General features: G+C 44.7%; 1 protein-coding gene across 8 annotated transcripts in view; it reads left to right on the plus strand.

Annotated features, from left to right (window-relative positions):
* The first annotated feature begins 442 nt into the window (after window positions 1–442).
* The window catches only part of LOC127486766 (histo-blood group ABO system transferase 2), a 31616-nt gene continuing 15309 nt past the window's right edge, over window positions 443–16749 (plus strand). For 4 of the 8 annotated variants that reach the window (XR_007913360.2, XM_051830969.2, XM_051830965.2 and 1 more), the window contains exons 1-3: window positions 443–831; window positions 2980–3026; window positions 8196–8358. The gene's annotated coding sequence lies outside the window, so the exon portion shown is untranslated. Of the gene's footprint in view, window positions 832–2979; window positions 3027–6463; window positions 6620–6667; window positions 7863–8195; window positions 8359–9452; window positions 9659–16749 lie in introns of those variants that run through there. The other 4 variants (XR_007913361.2, XR_007913362.2, XM_051830968.2 and 1 more) reach the window with 4 other exon arrangements.

Below are 16749 nucleotides of genomic sequence, written 5' to 3' on the forward strand. Positions count from 1 at the left end.
TCGCTTCCCCGGACGATGCTGATGGCACACTCCATTGCCTGCATGTGATGGGCGCTTCTACACTTGGGTCACTATTTGGCCGTCCTCCATCTTCGGCTGTCCCTTCCTCCTCCCCAGGGCTCGCTCAGTCTTCTTGGGGCCGGCATCTAGGTTCTCTGGATGGAACGGAGCTCATGGGGGGAACTTCTTTCTCGCCGGGGTGGTGATGGAGGAGGGTCAGGTTGCACCCTGGATGACAGATCTTAGCTGTCCGGAATGGCCGAGCCTCTTGGAGTTCCCAGTGCCCAGTGCTGGCTCCATCTGAGAGTCCTGCCCAACACTGAGGAGCTTGGAGCCTCCTGGATCGCATAAGCTAAGCAGCGAGACAGAAACCCCGGTGGAAGACAGGCCAGGGAGCGGTGCAGCAGCTGCCGGGTGGGCATGGCCAGTCAGGGGGACCTGGAGCGCGGTGGCCCCGGGAGGCGGGTATGAAGCTCGCCGAGGCCGTTGCCCGTGGACAGCAGCTGCGTGCGCCGTGGGGTCCCTTGGCGCGGAGTCCGGAACCTCAGAGCGGTGTCCTGGCTGCCAACTCCGAGGCGAGGCACAGCGCTCAGCCCCAGGCGGGTGAGGGAAGGGTGCGCGAGCCAAGGGCGCGAAGACATCGCAACGGAGGCCCAAGGGCGAGGTCCAACGGCCCAACCCCTGCTGGCCTCGCGCGCTTCGCGCCTGCTCTCGCTTGGTGGCGGGCGTTTGGCACCGAGCGGGCCCCCGCCGTAGGTGGCGACCGACCAGGTCTGCAGGGGCTCGCCCAGCACCGGCCCCCGGGGGCAGGAGCGTCTATCACCTCTGCCTGTGAGTCGGCCAGCCCTTGTCACGAAGACCCTACCCGAAGGCAGAGAGGCGGGAGCAACCTTGATTCTCCCGGGAGAGGAGCTGGACTACGGGAAGGGGGTGGGGCAGGGGAGAGGGGCTGCTGACCACATCCCGGGCTGGCAGGCGGGTTCTCTTCACTGCTCGCTGCAAGTTTGGTTTTTAAAAAGGCGTGTGAGCCTTAGAACCCTTCCCCCGGCCTGACAGCTGGTAGTGGCCCTAAAAGGACTTCTTGTCCCAGGCGCTCAGACTCCAGAGCTCCCGAATATAACCGTTTGAGCCACGGTGTCTCCCTGTGTCATGGACGCGTCGTGAATTGATGCTTTCTATGGTCTTCGGGATACTGTGCACCAGGCATCCCTGTAGTGGGCACAGGCACTGCCTGCTGGGAGGCCGTGTTTGGCTCGGCTGCTAAGCAGACCATGGGCCACAACTGGGTTGTCAGCCCAACCCACAGGCTGTTTCTCTTCAAGCTGACCCATACAGCCAACCACCTGTCACCTGTGTAACAACAGGAGATGGCACATCCGCGGGGTGCAGGATCCACCTGGCTTAAAACCCTGGTGTCACCAAGGGCACCGATGTCTCTGGTGACAATTTTTGTTGGCTGGATTTTAGTATCCTGGCCCAAACTGATGTTTCGCCAATATTAGCTTCTTCCGCGCACCACATGGGGTGTATCTCACGCATCTCCATACAGCTGGGTCTTTTACGTTTTCTCTCAGCGACACTTTGCAGTAATAGCAAATTATGTAACCCATGAGCCATTTGGAACTTAGCCTGATTTTGTAAGGTCAATAAATGAAGAAGGAGATTAGTATGTTGAAGGGTTGTAAAGAAAGTTTAAAAAACCAACAGGAATCCAAAGAATATGTTGAGAGATCAGTGCGACCTCCAAGGCCTGTGTTATTTATTATCCGGCCCTTAAGGGAGGAAGTTCGCTCTTGCTTTTATGATTTTCTGTGTGGAGTCTTGGTCAACTTTGTGCTAGTTTATCCTCTCATATTTTATGGGATTTGGAAATGTTCTTTAAGTGGTTTTAAATTTTATTGTTGAGTAGGTCATTGGTAATACACAGAAAGCACATATATATGTGTGTGTATGTATGAGGGCACTTCAAAAATTCACAGAAAAATTAAAAGAAGTTGAATTTGACACAAAAATTTTTTGAAATCCATATATGTTTTGTTCAGAATACACATTTTTTGTGAACTTTTCATCCTTTTAAAAAGTTATTTGTTTGAAAAGGAGACAAGGTGAGACAGACATCTTTTTTTTCAAGATTTATCTTATTTTATTTATTTTGAATTTATTTTATTATATATTTATTTTATTTATTTTGAAAGACAGAGTTATAGGGAGAGGTAGAGACAGAGAGATTTTCCATCCACTGATTCACTCCCAGATGGCCACAATGGCCGGAGCTGCGCCGATCCGAAGCCAGGAGCCAGGAGCTTCTTCCAGGTCTCCCACATGGGTGCAGGGGCCCAAGGACTTGAGCCATCTTCTACTGTTTTCCCAGGCCATAGCAGAGAGCTAGATCAGAAGAGAAACAGCTGGGACTAGAACCAGCACCCGTATGCAATGCCAGCACTTCAGGCCAGGGCTTTAACCCGCTGTGCCACTGCCCCGGCCTCTGACAGACATCCTCTCTCCACTGGTTCACTCTCCAAATGCTTATGGCAGCCAGAGTTGGACCAGGCCAAGCCAGAAGCCCAGAATTCAATCAGGTTTCCCATGTGGGTGACAGGGACCCAAGTCCCTGCTGCCTCCCAAGATGTGCATCAACAGGAAGTTGGGCTCAAACGGGGAGCCAGGATGTGAAGCCAGGGACTCGGATGATGAACTTTTTGAAGCTCTCTCATGCATGGATATATTTTTGGTACTCGTGTATACAATACTTGTGTGCACGTGTGTGTGTATACACACATATATATATCACAAATATATATGTAGATGTATTTACGCTGGTACCTTGCTAAATTCACCTTTTATTTCTGGTAGTTGTATTCTTTTCTTGGCATTAGGATTTTGGTGGTCACCTAGAATGAGTTAGGAAAAATTACCTTCTCCATGACCTCAAAGAGTATGCATCACACTGATGAAATGTCTGTCTTTTATATTTGATAGAACGCACCAGTAAGACCATTTGGATCTGCAGTTTTCCTCCTGGAAAGGTTCGTTTGTCCTTTGCTGTTCTTTTAATATTTTAGATCTGTATTTGTGCCCCATTTTTATTGTAAAATTTTTTGTTTGCCTTTTTATAGCTTTGTGGTATCGTTCCTATAACAATATCACTTCCACACTTAAAGAATACAATTTGGTGGTTTGTATCAGAGTCATGCATATATAAAACCATCACCAGGGCAAGATTTAGAGATTTCTATATTTAGAGATTTATGTTTTTATTTATATATTTATATGAAATATTTAGGCTATATTTATATATTTATATTTTATATATTTTAATTTTATATTTAGAGATTTAATATTCAGTTACCAGCTGCTCCTCTCCAATTCCCAAGCCCCAGGCAGTCCCAATCTACTTTCTGCTTCTATGACTTTGCTTATGTGGACAATTCACATGAATGGAATCATGTAACACTTAGCATAACGCTTTCAAAGTTCATCCATGTTTAGCATGCATGTTTTTATGACCAAATAATATTCCGTTACTTGCATACACCACGTTTGTTTATCCATTCATCAGCTGATGGGCAAGTGGGTTCTTTCCACTTTTTGGCCCTTCTGAATAACGCCACACTCAGGTGTGAGTTTTGATGTGGATAGACTTTCAGTTCTCTTGGGGATGTGCCTTGAGCCAATTGCTGGGTCATATGGTAGCTTTGTATTTAAGAGTTTGAGGAACTAAAAGACTGCTTTCCTAAGTTGCTGCACCATTTCGCATTCCCACCAACAATGCTGAAGGTTCTAATTTCTGCATGTTCTCACCAACACTTGCTGTTATTTGGCTTTTAAAAAATATTTATTTATCTGAAAGGCAGAGTTACAGAGAGAGAAGGAAAGACAGAGCTTCTGTTGGTTCACTCCCCAGATGGCCACAACAACCAGGGATGGGCCAGGTTGACACCAAGAGCCAAGAGATTCATTTGGGTCTCCCATGGGGTGTCAGGGGCCGAGGACTAGGGTCACCATCTGCTGCCTTCCAAGGCGCATTAGCAGGGAGCTGGATTGGAGGTGGAGCAACTGGGACTCAAACTGGTACCCTTATGGAATGCCAGCATTGCAGGCAACAGTTTAACCCACTAAGCTACATTGTGGTCCCTATTTGGCTTTTGATTCTAGCCATCATAGTGAGGGTGAAATAGTATATCATTCTGGTTTTTATTTGCATTTCCCTGATGATTAATGCTGCCCAACATCTTTTCGTGTGCAAATTGGCCATTTGTATGTCTTTGGAGAAATACTGATTCAAATCTTTTGTCTATTTAAAAAGGGTTTGCTTATTTATTTGAAAGGCACAGTGACCAAGAGAGGGAGGCAGATCTTCCATCTACTGGTTCACTCTCCAAATGCCCACGACAGCCAGGGCTGGGCCAGGCCAAAGCCAGAAGAGAGAAACTCCATCAGGGTCTCCCATATGGGTATCAGGGGCCCAAACACTTGGTCCATCCTCTTCTGCTTTTCCCAGGCCATTAACAGGGAGCTGGATCAGAAGTGAAGAAGCCAGGACTTGAACTGGTGTCCATATGGGATGCCTGCATCACACCCACTGTGCCACAATGCCAGCCCCACCTTTCAATTTCTTTATGATAGCCTTTGAAGTTAGAAAGTTTTTCATTCTGATACAGTCTGTCTATTTTTTCTTTTATTTGTGCTTTGTTATCACACCTGAGAATATTTTGCCCACTCCAAAGTCATGAAGGTTTACTCTTACATTTTCTTCTACGAGTTTTACAGTTTTAACTCTCACATTTAGATCATTGATCTACTTTGAATGAATTTTTATAAATGGTGCAGATATGAGTCAAACTTCATTCTTTTTCCTGTGACTGTTAGTTGTCCCAGAACTATTTGTTGAAAAGATTTTTCCCCATTGAACAGTCTTAGCACTCTTACCAAAATCCAGGGCCATGTGTTTGGCATTGCTATTAAGATGCTGCTTGAGACTCTTAATAGCAAACTCGCATCCCATATGGAAGTGCCTGGGTTCAAATCCTTGCTCCACTCCTATTCCAGCTTCCTGCTTATGTGCACCCTGGGAGGCAGCAGGTGATGGCTCAAGTTCTTGGGGCCCTGGCACCCATGGGGGAGGCCTGGATTGATTTCTGGGCGCCCATTGTTGGCCTGGCCCAGCTCTGTCTGTTCTGAGCATTTGGGAAGTAAACCAGTGGGTAGGATCTCTCTATCTTTCCTGCGCTCTTTGTCTTCCCGTGGGGATTTGAATACAGCCTGGAGTCGCATGGTTTCAGCCTGAAGAATTACTGCTAGTGTTTCTCGTAAGGCAGATCTGCTTTCAACAACTCATCTCGGTTTTGTTTTTTTTTTTTTTAAAAACGTGGCAGGTCTTTAACTTAATTTATTTCAGAGGTGGGGAAAGAGAGAGGGAGGGAATGAGAAGGGGAAGGAGAGAGGGAGAGAGGGAGAGGGAGAGGGAGAGAGAGAAACACTTCTCTCACTGGTTCACTCTCCAGAAGTCCGCAATAACCGAGGCTAGGCTGGGGCTGAAGCCGGGAGCCGGGAACTCAATCCAGGTCTTCCCTGTGGGTGGCAGCGATCCAAGTACTTGAGCCATCACTACTGATTTGCAGGATCTGTATTTGCAGGAACCTGGAGTCTGGAGCTGAAACTGGGAGTCAAATTCAAGTACTCAGACATGGAACATGGGCATGGGCTAAATCCCACTGCCAAGCTAAATGCCCACTGCTGCCTTTATTGCTGAAATAAAGCTTTACTGCATTATAGATGTAGCATAAGGTATATACAGTTAGGACTACTGCTTGGTTGATGGGTTCTTTCGTGCTTTGAGCACTTTGAATACATTATCCTAAACGTTTCGTGACCTGCATTGCGTCTGTTGAGATGTCAGCTGTAGATCTTAGGGCAGTTTTCCTGGTAAATGCACCATTCTTCTCTTACTTTCCAAATGTGCTCATGTCTTTGATTTTTGGCTTTTTTTTTTTTAAACTATGATGCCTCTGTGGATCCCTTTGAACTTAATCCTGCATGGATTTCATTGAGCTTTCTGTATGTATTGGTTTTCAACATATTTGGAAAGATTTTTTTTAAGATTTATTTATTTATTTGAAAGGCAGATTTACAGAGAGGCAGAGAGGTCTTCCATCCGCTGGTTCACTCCCCAAATGGCTGCAATGGGCAGAGCTGCGCTGATCCAAAGCCAGGAGACAGGAGCTTCCTCCGGGTACCCCACAAAGGTGCAAGGACCTGGGCCATATTCCACTGCTTTCCCAGGCCATAGCAGAGAACTGGATTGGAAGTGGAGCAGCTGGGACTAGAACTGGTACCCATATGGGATACTGGCACCCCAGGCAGTGGCCTCACCTGCTATACCACAGCGCCAGCTTGGAAAGTTTTTAGCCTTTATAATTTTTTTAAATTCTTGTTCTTTTATCTCTCCTTTCTCAGTACTATCATTACGTGTGTATGCCTGGGGCTTGGGACCCAGTACAAGCAGATCCAGATTCCAACAGGGCAGAGAAGAACTCAGAGCCATTTGTCCATTTGTATCTCCTTTACTCACAGTGGTGGTGAGAAAATCACAAGGGACAGCCACTTGCCCCCAACTGCGGTGAGCCCACAGGAGATAGCCACCTTTGTGTCCAGACACACACACAGACACCGACACACAGCCGCACAGCCACATCTAGCCATGCCGCCCAGCTGCTTATGTGGGTTTATAGACAGTAGTGGCCCAGAGCCAAACCATTACATAACAGATGGCGGGCAGCCTGCCAGGCAGATGGACCTGCTGGTTACCATGACACCAGTTACCATAGAGATACGGAGACAAAAGGCAGGGAACGTGATAACTTCACCTTCTCAAGTTCATCTCCTCGACAATGTGTATGGTCTCTCACATGTTTCCAAGGCTCTGTTTATCTCCCTCATAAACTTCACTGTTTGTTCTTTGGCATTCATAATCTCAATTGATCTATCCTCAAATTTGCTTGTTCCTTCTCCCGGTTCAAGTCTACTATTGAGAACATGTAGTCAATTTTTTATTTCATTAAGTGTGCTTTTCAACTCCAGAATTTCATTTTGTCCTTTTTGAAGTTCCTGTTTCTGCTGATAATTTCTATTTGATGCAACACTGCCAATACCTGTTCCCTTACATTTTAACCATGGTGACTTTTAGCTCTGTGAACATACTAGTAATTGCTACTTTGAAGTATTGTTTCCCCTGATGAATCGGACTTACAGTCACTGTCACAGGCAGTATCTTTTGTTCCTCTTCTTTTCCCAGTGTGTGACTCATATCTCCCGTGTTTCTTTGCATGCCTTGTATTTTCACAAATATTTATGTTGGAAAACTGAACATACCAGTTGACGCTGAAGAGCCAAAATGACTCCATTTTAAAACAAAACAAAACAAAAAAGCAGCCTCCATTTCCCATAGCAGACCTGGGTCCTTGTAAAAGCAGGCATTCAGGCATTCCGGAGATATCAAAGCTTACCAGGGACAGCTAGCTCTGTAGACCAAGGACAGCACAACAGAGATTACTAAACAAAGTAACTCCCTGCGCCCAGAGCTTCCGTGCTGTAAGCCCCCCTGTAACTCAACTCCCTGCACCCAGAGCTTCTGTGCTGTATGTAACTTTTTTCCTGCTGATGTAGCCATTTTTCCTTTAAAAACTCTCCCAAAGATGGGGCCTCACTCCTGCCTCTGCTGGGCTGGCTGGTTGGATGGGGTCCCTGTCGCGGCTTGTACTCCCGAATAAACCTTGCTTTTGCAGTTCGGTGTGATCGACTCTCTGGGGGTCTCTGCGGGGATCTAAGGATCTGGGCACAACAACATATTGTAGTCACTGCAGGTATTTGATCCCTCCCATTCCTGAGAGGCTTGTTATTGTTATTATCTGCTCTGCTAAATCTATTTGCTTTCCATTACCGTGAAGGCTCTGCTGTTCCTGCTCCGGGAGACAGGGCTCTGGGTGCTCCACAGTCACCCTGTGTGGGACGGTGGTGGTTTGGTGGCGCTCTCTTCTCTTTCCCTAACACATTCAGCCGTTTAACTCCAAAGCCATCTATTTCTGTGGGATTAGGTGTAAAAATGGCTACAGTTTACATCAGTCAGTGAGTAGGGGGAACACAGAACAAAATACCAGAGTGGAGGGCTTAACTAACAGAAAGTTGTTTCCTCACAGCTTTGGAGACTGGAAACTCAATATCAAGTTGCGGGCAGGGTTGATTTCCCGTGAGCTCTCTCCTTGGATTGGGAGTGGCTGCCTTCTCACCATATCCGCATGCGGAGGTCATACGAGGTCATATTGCTGTCCGTGTCCCCAGGCTTCCGTCTGGAACCCTAAGGTAGGTGGAATCGTTTTGATCCACTGGAAGCTCTCCCCTTAATTCTCTCCTCCCCCCACCCCGCCCTTCACTCTGACTGCAGCTGGGGTCCCCATCTCATGACCTTTCTCTTTTTAACTTTTTAAAAAAATCTTTCGAAGAATTTCTTTTACACCTATCATCACACAGCATGTTTTAAACGCAGATCTATAACTCTCTAATAAGATAAAGACAAAGTCTGCCTTATTAGAAACAAGACACTGCACCACGTAAGCCTTCAAACGTTATTGTACTTTAAGTCCAGGCTGCACAGCAAGAGCCAGCCGCAGTGCCGTGGCAGGGAGGGGCCCCGTGGGCCAGTGCAAGGCCACGATTCTCGAAGCCTACAGATGTCAGCCCACCCACCTCTGAGTTGTGGGCTGGGCTGGTGATCCACTGGGTGTCGGGATTGCTTCTGGTAGCCAGTGGAAGGGATGAATGAAGATAATCTCTTGTATGTGGAACCTTCCCCAACCCAGTAAGAATTTCAGGGCTCTCAGTCCCTTACAGTGGCACAAATCCTGCATCCGGCCTAGCCTGGCCTGGCTTGGCTTGGTGTCTCAGTCCACATGCATGGTCAGGCCGAGTGGGGCAGGGAGCTCTGTGGAGTGGACCCTTGTTGCTGTGGATTCATTGAGAGGAGGAGTGCGATGGGGGCAAGAGGTGTGGAGTCACCACACAGACCCCGGGAGTCATGTGAAAGCACGCCAGAGGCATGCAGCCTGCAGTTGGTACAGCAATTTAAATAGCCAAGGCAGCCAATCCGGTCAAGGGGCGGTCTTTGCCCTAACCAATCACAGCCCGTTGCCAGGCAGGCTCTGTTGCCAGGTGGTTTCCAAAGCCATCCAATCACAGCCCGTTGCCAGGCAGGCTCCATTGCCAGGTGGTTTCCACAGCCATCCAATCACAGCCCGTTGCCAGGCAGGCTCCATTGCCGGGTGGTTTCCCAGGGGGTGTCGGAAGCCATTCCTAGTAACTGACGCTCTCTTGCCAGCGGCCATCTTGGCATGGCCTTCTCATTCCACCAAAGACCCTCAGAGACAAAGGCCTTGTATCCAACTGCTGCTTTCTCATAGCTCCTGGATGTACTTGTGTGCGACACCCCTCCCGCCCCTGGCTCAGCACCGGCTGCCGGCAGAGGGAAAGCCCCGGGACCCCTCTGGCCGTCCCCAGGGAAGCCGCTGGACCTGCCTGCGGCGCTGACGCAGCTGCGGGGGCCCCGTTTCCCACACTCTGGCAGACATGGTGCGTGTCGGATGGCTCGTTTTTGCCTTTTTTATTGGTAAGCAAAAAACAAAAACAAAAACAAAAAACTCTCAATATAAATGCTTAATTAATTTGAATGAATTGGATTCTCCATTAACCTTCATTCATGACACACTCTCATGACTGTGTTTTTGACTCATTGATTATTTATAATTTATCGACTCGTTGATTACTCATAATAATTAATAATAATTATGCACGAACCCAACACCCAATACAAATGTCTGACCCTGACCTTTGTTTAGAAGCCTTTTAATTTTGTTCTCTGTAAACTTTATTTGAGAAACATTTCCCCAGATTCCTTTTTTTTTTTTTTTTAAGATTTATTTGAGGCCAGTGCTGCGGCTCACTAGGCTAATCCTCCGACTAGCGGCGCTGGCACACCGGGTTCTAGTCCCAGTCGGGGCGCCGGATTCTGTCCCGGTTGCCCCTCTTCCAGGCCAGCTCTCTGCTGTGGCCCGGGAGTGCAGTGGAGGATGGCCCAAGTGCTTGGGCCCTGCACCCCATGGGAGACCAGGAGAAGCACCTGGCTCCTGCCATCGGATCAGCGCGGTGCGCCGGCCACAGCGCGCCAGCCGCGGCGGCCATTGGAGGGTGAACCAACGGCAAAGGAAGACCTTTCTCTCTGTCTCTCTCTCTCACTGTCCACTCTGCCTGTCAAAAAAAAAAAAAGATTTATTTATTTGAAAGGCAGAGTTACAGATAGAGAGTGAGATCTTCCATCTGCTGGTTCACTCCCCAAATGGCATAAATGGCTGGAGCTGGACCAGGCCAAAGCCAGGAGCCAGGAGCTTTTTTCCAGGTCTCCCATGCAGGTGCAGGAGGCTATCCCTCACTGCTTTCTCAGGTGCATTAGCAGGAAGCTGGATCAGAAGTGGAGTAGCAGGGATTCGAACCAGTACCTATATTGGATGCAGCTGGCAGCTTTACCTGCTATGACACAGCGTGGGCCCCTCATTTTTCTTGTTGTTGTTGTTTTTTTTTATTTAAATTTACTTATTTGGAAAGCAGGATTACAGAGAAAGAGAGAAAAAGAGAAAGAAGTAGCCCTTCTTTATTTGTGTTATGCAGCTTTTGAGAGGATATCCAATTAATGATTGACAAGGCCAAAGTCAAGGAGATTCCCCCCTGTGTTTTCTTCTAGGATTTTGTAGTTTCAGGCCTCATATTTAGGTCTTTAATCCATTTTTGAGCCAATTTTGGGGTGTAGATAACATACAGGTCTAAATCAACCCTTTTGCACATAGATATCCAGCTTGCCAAAGCCATTTATTGAAGAGACGATCCTTTCCCTGTTGTACCATCTTGATGGGCTTTCAAAAATTTACTGCCGGTATATACTTGGTTTATTTCTGGGGTCCCTGTTCTGTTCTGTTGGTCTGTATGAGTCCATTTTCATGCCAGAACCAATACTTTTGATTGCCACAGCTTTGTAACATAACTCGAAATTAGGAAGTGTGGTGTCTCCAGGCTTGTTTTTTCTTTCTCATGGTTGTTTAGCTATTAGAGGTCTTTTGTGGTTCTGTATGAATTTCAGAATCTTTCTCTATTTCTGTGAAAAATACCATTGCAATTTGATAGTGATTTCATTGAATGTGTATATCACTGTGGGTAGTATGAACATTTTAGCAATATCAATTCTTCCAGACTACAAACATGGAATATATTTTCGTTTATTTTCATCTTCTTGAATTTCTCTTATTAATGTATCATAGTTTCAGTGTGTAGATGTTTTGCTTCCTTGGTTAAATTCATTCCTAAATACTTTATTCTTAATACTATTATATGATTTTCTTCAGATAGGTTGCTATTTGAAATGTATATAGACATGCAGTTGACTTTTTCAGTGTATTTTGTATGCTGTAACTTTACTGAATCCATACGTTAGTGCTTGTATGGAATCTTTAGAATTTCCTACATGTGGATTCATGTCAGTTGCGAAGAGAAGTAATTTTACCTCCTCCTTTTCCGACTGCTGTGCCTGCAGCTTCTTTCTCTCATCAGGTTGCTCTTGTCGGTATTTCCAGCAGTGCGCAGGAACCACAAGAGCATGCTTCATCCTGGTGGACCCCAGTCCTAGAGCAAAATATTTCTATTTTCTCTCATTGCTTATATTAGCAGTGAGTCTTTCAGAAGTGGACTTTATCATGTTGAGGAAGTTAGCTTCTATTTTGTTGAGAGTTTTTATTTTTACCATGAAGTGATGTTGATCTTTGTCAAATGCATTTTGATATCTATTGAGATGATCTTCAATTCTTTTAATATGGTATATCAAATTGATTATTTTCAGTTTGTTACACTAGCCTTGCATCCGTGGGATAACTCCCATTTTGTAACAATATATAATATTTTTGATGATGAATTAGTTTGCCAATATTTTATTCCTCAGTATTTTTTTAAAGATTTATGTTATTTATTTGAAAGAGTTTCAGAGAGAGGTAGTAAGAGAGAGGTTTTCCATCTACTGGTTCACTCCCCAGATGGCCACAACAGCCAGAGCTGCGCCTATCCGAAGCCAGGAGCCAGGAGCTTCTTCCTGGTCTCCCGCGTGGGTGCAGGGGCCCAAGGACTTAAGCCATCTTCTACTGCTATCCAAGGCCACAACAGAGAGCTGGAATGAAAGAGGAGCAGCTGGGACTAGAACCAGCGCCCATATGGGATGCCGGCACTTCAGGCCAGGGCTTTAACCCGCTGCACTACAGCGCCACACCTCCCCCCCACCCCACTCCACCCCACCCCGTCAGTATTTTTTGCTTCTGTAGTCATTAGACATATTGGCCTGTAGTTTTATTTTCTTGTGATGTCTTTATTTGGCTCTCATCTCAGACTGATGCTAGCCTCATAGACAGAGTTTGGAGATAATCCCTCATAGTTTTGGAAAAGTTTAACAAGGATTGGTGTTAATTTTTTCTTGTCAGGTAGAATTCATGCTGAAGCCATCTGGTCCTAGGCTTATCTTTGTTGAGAAGTTTTTGATTACTGCTGTGATCTCTTTATTTGTTATTGGTCTGTTCTGGCTTCTATTTTTTTTTCATATCAATTAGACAATTTTTACTAAATGAGAAAGTACATTTAAAATGTGTTTTAAAAAATAGAATTAGAGGCCGGCACTGCAGCTCAATAGGCTAATCCTCTGCCTGCGGCGCCGGCACACTGGGTTCATGTCCCAGTCGGGGCACTGGATTCTGTCCAGGTTGCCCCTCTTCCAGTCCAGCTCTCTGCTCTGGCCTGGGAGTGCAATGGTGGATGGCCCGAGTGCTTGGGCCCTGCACCCGCATGGGAGACCAGGCTTCTGGCTTCAGATCAGCGTGATGCACTGGGCACAGCGGCCATTGGAGGGTGAACCAACGGTAAAGGAAGACCTTTCTCCCTGTCTCTCTCTCTCACTGTCCACTCTGCCTGTCAAAAAAAAAAAAAAAATAGAATTAGAAAAAAAGGACATATGCAGTTTAAGGAACCTTTGCACTGTGCCGAAAATCAAACATTTCTTGTAGTAATACAGTGTGCCAACTCATAAACTGTAAGTTAGCAGAATTCTCAATTTAACATTTTTGAAGACAATATTAAGGTCAAGAATTTCACATCTATGGTAGCACATATAGAAGGGCATTATAAATGTGATGTCCATCCCTACGAAGCTTACAAATTTGACAGTGCTCAATAAAACCGCATCCAATAGTTTCGCATCCAAACAATCACAATTCTATTTCTTTTGATTCAGTCTTGGCAGGTTGTAATTTTATAGAAATTTAATCACTGGGGCCAGTTTTGTGGTATAGTGGGCGAGGCGACCTGTGATGCCAGCATCCCACATGGGCTCTGGTTCATGTCCTGGCCACTCCACTCTGGTCCAGCTCCCTGCTAATGGCCTGGGGAAAGCAGTGGAAAATGGCCCAAGTGTTTGGCCCCTGATACCCATGTTGGAGACCTGGATGAAGCTCCTGGCTCCTGGCTTCAGCCTGGCCCAGAGCTGCTGTTGCAGCCATCTTGGGGTGTGAACCAGATGATGGAAGATCTCTTAGTCTCTCTCTCCCCCTTTTTCTCTGTAGCTCTTTCAAAATAAATAAAATAAATCTTTTTAAAAAATATATTCATTATTTTTATGTTATCCAATCTTTTGTCATATAATTGTTTATAATAGTCCCCTATGAACCTTTCCACTTCTGAAGCAAGCTTTTCAATGTCTCTTCTTTCATTTTTTATCTTATTTAAGTCTTTTTTCTTTTTTATTTGTTTGTGTGGCTAAGGACCTATATTCTCAAAACTCAACTCCATGTGTGCTAATTATTTTCCTATTTTTTCTGTTCTCTCTTTATTTATGTTGACATTTTATTTCCTGCCTTCCACTGGATTTAGTTTTTTCTTCTTCTAGTTCCCTGAGGTGTAAACTTAGGTTGCTTATTTGAGATCTTTATTTCAATATAGGCGTCCCATACGTTTTGGTAGTATTTATTTTTTATTTCATCCAGTGAGAGATTTTTTTCACTTCCATTTTGATCACCTCTTTTACCTAGTGGCTGCTCATGTGCAAATTAGTTTACATATGTTTGTGAATTTCTTGCTCTTATTGGTTTCCAGTTTCATTTCATTGTGGTCAGAAGAGAGACTTGGAATGATATTAATCTTCTTAAATTATTTTATTATCTAGCACATGATCTGTCCTGGAGAATGTTCTGTGTGTACTTGAGAAGAATGTGTAAAGAATTATACTGGTGAAAATTTGCATTATATTTAAGTCTATTAGGTATACAATGTTGTCCAAGTCCATTATTTATTGATTTTTCAATCTGGATTTTCTGTTATTTAAAGTGAGCTGTTGAAGTATTCTATTATTGTATTGCTATCAATTTCTTCAGTAAAGTATATCAATAATTGTCTTATATACTTGAGTGCTCTGAGGTTGGATATAATATATATATATATTATGTATCATTGTTATATATCATGTTGTAAAAATGTAATATAATGATCTTTGTCTCTGGAGACAGTTTTTGATTTAAAATCTATTTTGTCTGATATTGGTATAGCCAACCCTGCTCTCTCTTGGTTTCTGTTTGCATGGAATATCATTTTCCATTCCCTTACTTTTGGTTTATGTGTATCTTCTCAGGTGAAGTGAGTCTCTTGTAGGTAGCATATGCTTTGGTCTTGTGTTTGCTCCATTCAACCATTCTGTTTCTTGCAATTAGAGAATTTAATATATTTACACTTGAGGTAATTATTAAGTACAGATTTACTACTGGCACCTTCATGTTTTCTAGTTGTTTTATAGATCCTTTCTCCCATCTTACAGTTTCCCTTTGTGATTGATTTTTCTAATAGTCTGTTTTGATTCTTTGCTTTTTATTTTGGTGTAGGTGTAGGTTTTTGCTTTGCAGTTATCTGGCTTAGCAGAAAAACACAGTGACAACAGGCTACTTTAAACTAACAACAGCTCAACTTTGTATAAAAAGAAAATTCTGTTTTAAGTCTCCCCATTTTGAATTTTTGATGTAGCAATTTATATTTTTTAAGGATTTGTCTATTTAATCTAAAAAGCAGAGTTACAGAGAGAGAGAGAGAGAGGGAGAGAAGCTGAAAGATCTCCATCCCCTGGTTCACTCCCCACGTGGCTACGGCAGCCAGAGCTGGGCCAATCCAAAGCCGGAAGCCAGGAGCTTCTTCTGAGTTTCCCATGTGGGTTCAGAGACCGAAGCACTTGAGCCATTCCCTGCTGCTTTCCCAGGCCATGAGCAGGGAGCTGGGTTGGAAGTGGAGCAGCCGAGACTCAAACCAGCACCCACAGGGGATGCCAAAGTCACAGGTGGAGGCCTACCACGCCATAGCACCTGCTGCAACAGTTTACAATTTTATGTTGCATATCTTTTAATTCTTTTAGTAAGTGTTGATAGTTTGTCTTTTCATCTTCATGCTAAAGATATGTAGCTTATACACCATGATTACAGTACCATTCAGAGTATTCTGAATTTACTGTTTACTCCCTATAGCCAGCGAGCTTTAAACATTCAGATTGTTTGCATGTTACTAATTAGAATACTTTCAGAGTGAACTCCTTTTTCGCATTTCTTGTAAGATGGGTCTGGAGGTGATGAACTCTCTCCACTTTTGTCTGTCTGGGAAAGCCTTATCCCGCCCCTCATTTCTGAAGGATGGCTGTACTTGGTACAGTATTCTCCAATGATAGTTTTTTCCTTCAGCAATTTAAATATTCCATCCTGCTTTTCCCTGGCCCGTAGGTTTCTGCTGAGAAGCCTGTAGGCTGTTTCTAGGCTTGTGAGTACTTCCTTAGATGTCACCTGCTTCTCCCTGTTGCTTTCGGAATCCTGTCTTTATATGTGACTTTTGACAGTTTGATTAGCGTAAGTCTTGGGGTAGTCTCATCAGGATTGAGTCTCATTGGTGACAGTTGATCTTGTACCTGGGTGCCTATCTCCAGATTTGGAAAGTTTTATGCTTTAAATAAGTTTTCTACCCTTTGTGTTTCTCTCTTCCCTCTTGAACTTCAATAAACTCAAAATTTGCTCTTTAGATGTTGTTCCACAGATGGCATAAGCTTTCTCCATCACTTTTCATACGTTTGCTTTTTGTTCCCAATGGAATCTGTGGCTTGGAACAGCCTGGTGATCTCACTGACTTTTATGCAGTCAGTGTGCTTTATTAAACTTTTCGTTTCATGCATTGTTTCTCAGGTCCAAAATGTGTTCAACATTTCTGTCACAACCTCTATGTTAAATATTTCTGCTTACATTTCTGAATTATTCCCTAAGTTTGCTGAACTTCCTTAAACTAGCTGTTTTTGAATTCTTGGTTGGGCAGATCACACATCTGCATCTCTTTGGGGTCAATCACTGGCGCCTCTTTTGCTCATTTGGTGATGCCATGTTTCTCTGACTGTTTTTTTTTTTTAAAGATTTATTTTATTTATTTGAAAGACAGAGTTACAGAGAGAGGTAGAGACAGGGAGAGAGGTCTTCCACCCACTGGTTCACTACCCAGAGGGCCATAACGGCTGGAGCTGCACCGATCCGAAGCCAGGAGCCAGGAGCTTCTTCCTGGTCTCCCATGCGGGTGCAGGGGCCCAAGGACTTGGGCCATCTTCTACTGTTT

Source organism: Oryctolagus cuniculus, chromosome 18 (assembly GCF_964237555.1).
Source record: "Oryctolagus cuniculus chromosome 18, mOryCun1.1, whole genome shotgun sequence".
In the NCBI taxonomy this organism is placed as follows: domain Eukaryota; kingdom Metazoa; phylum Chordata; class Mammalia; order Lagomorpha; family Leporidae; genus Oryctolagus; species Oryctolagus cuniculus.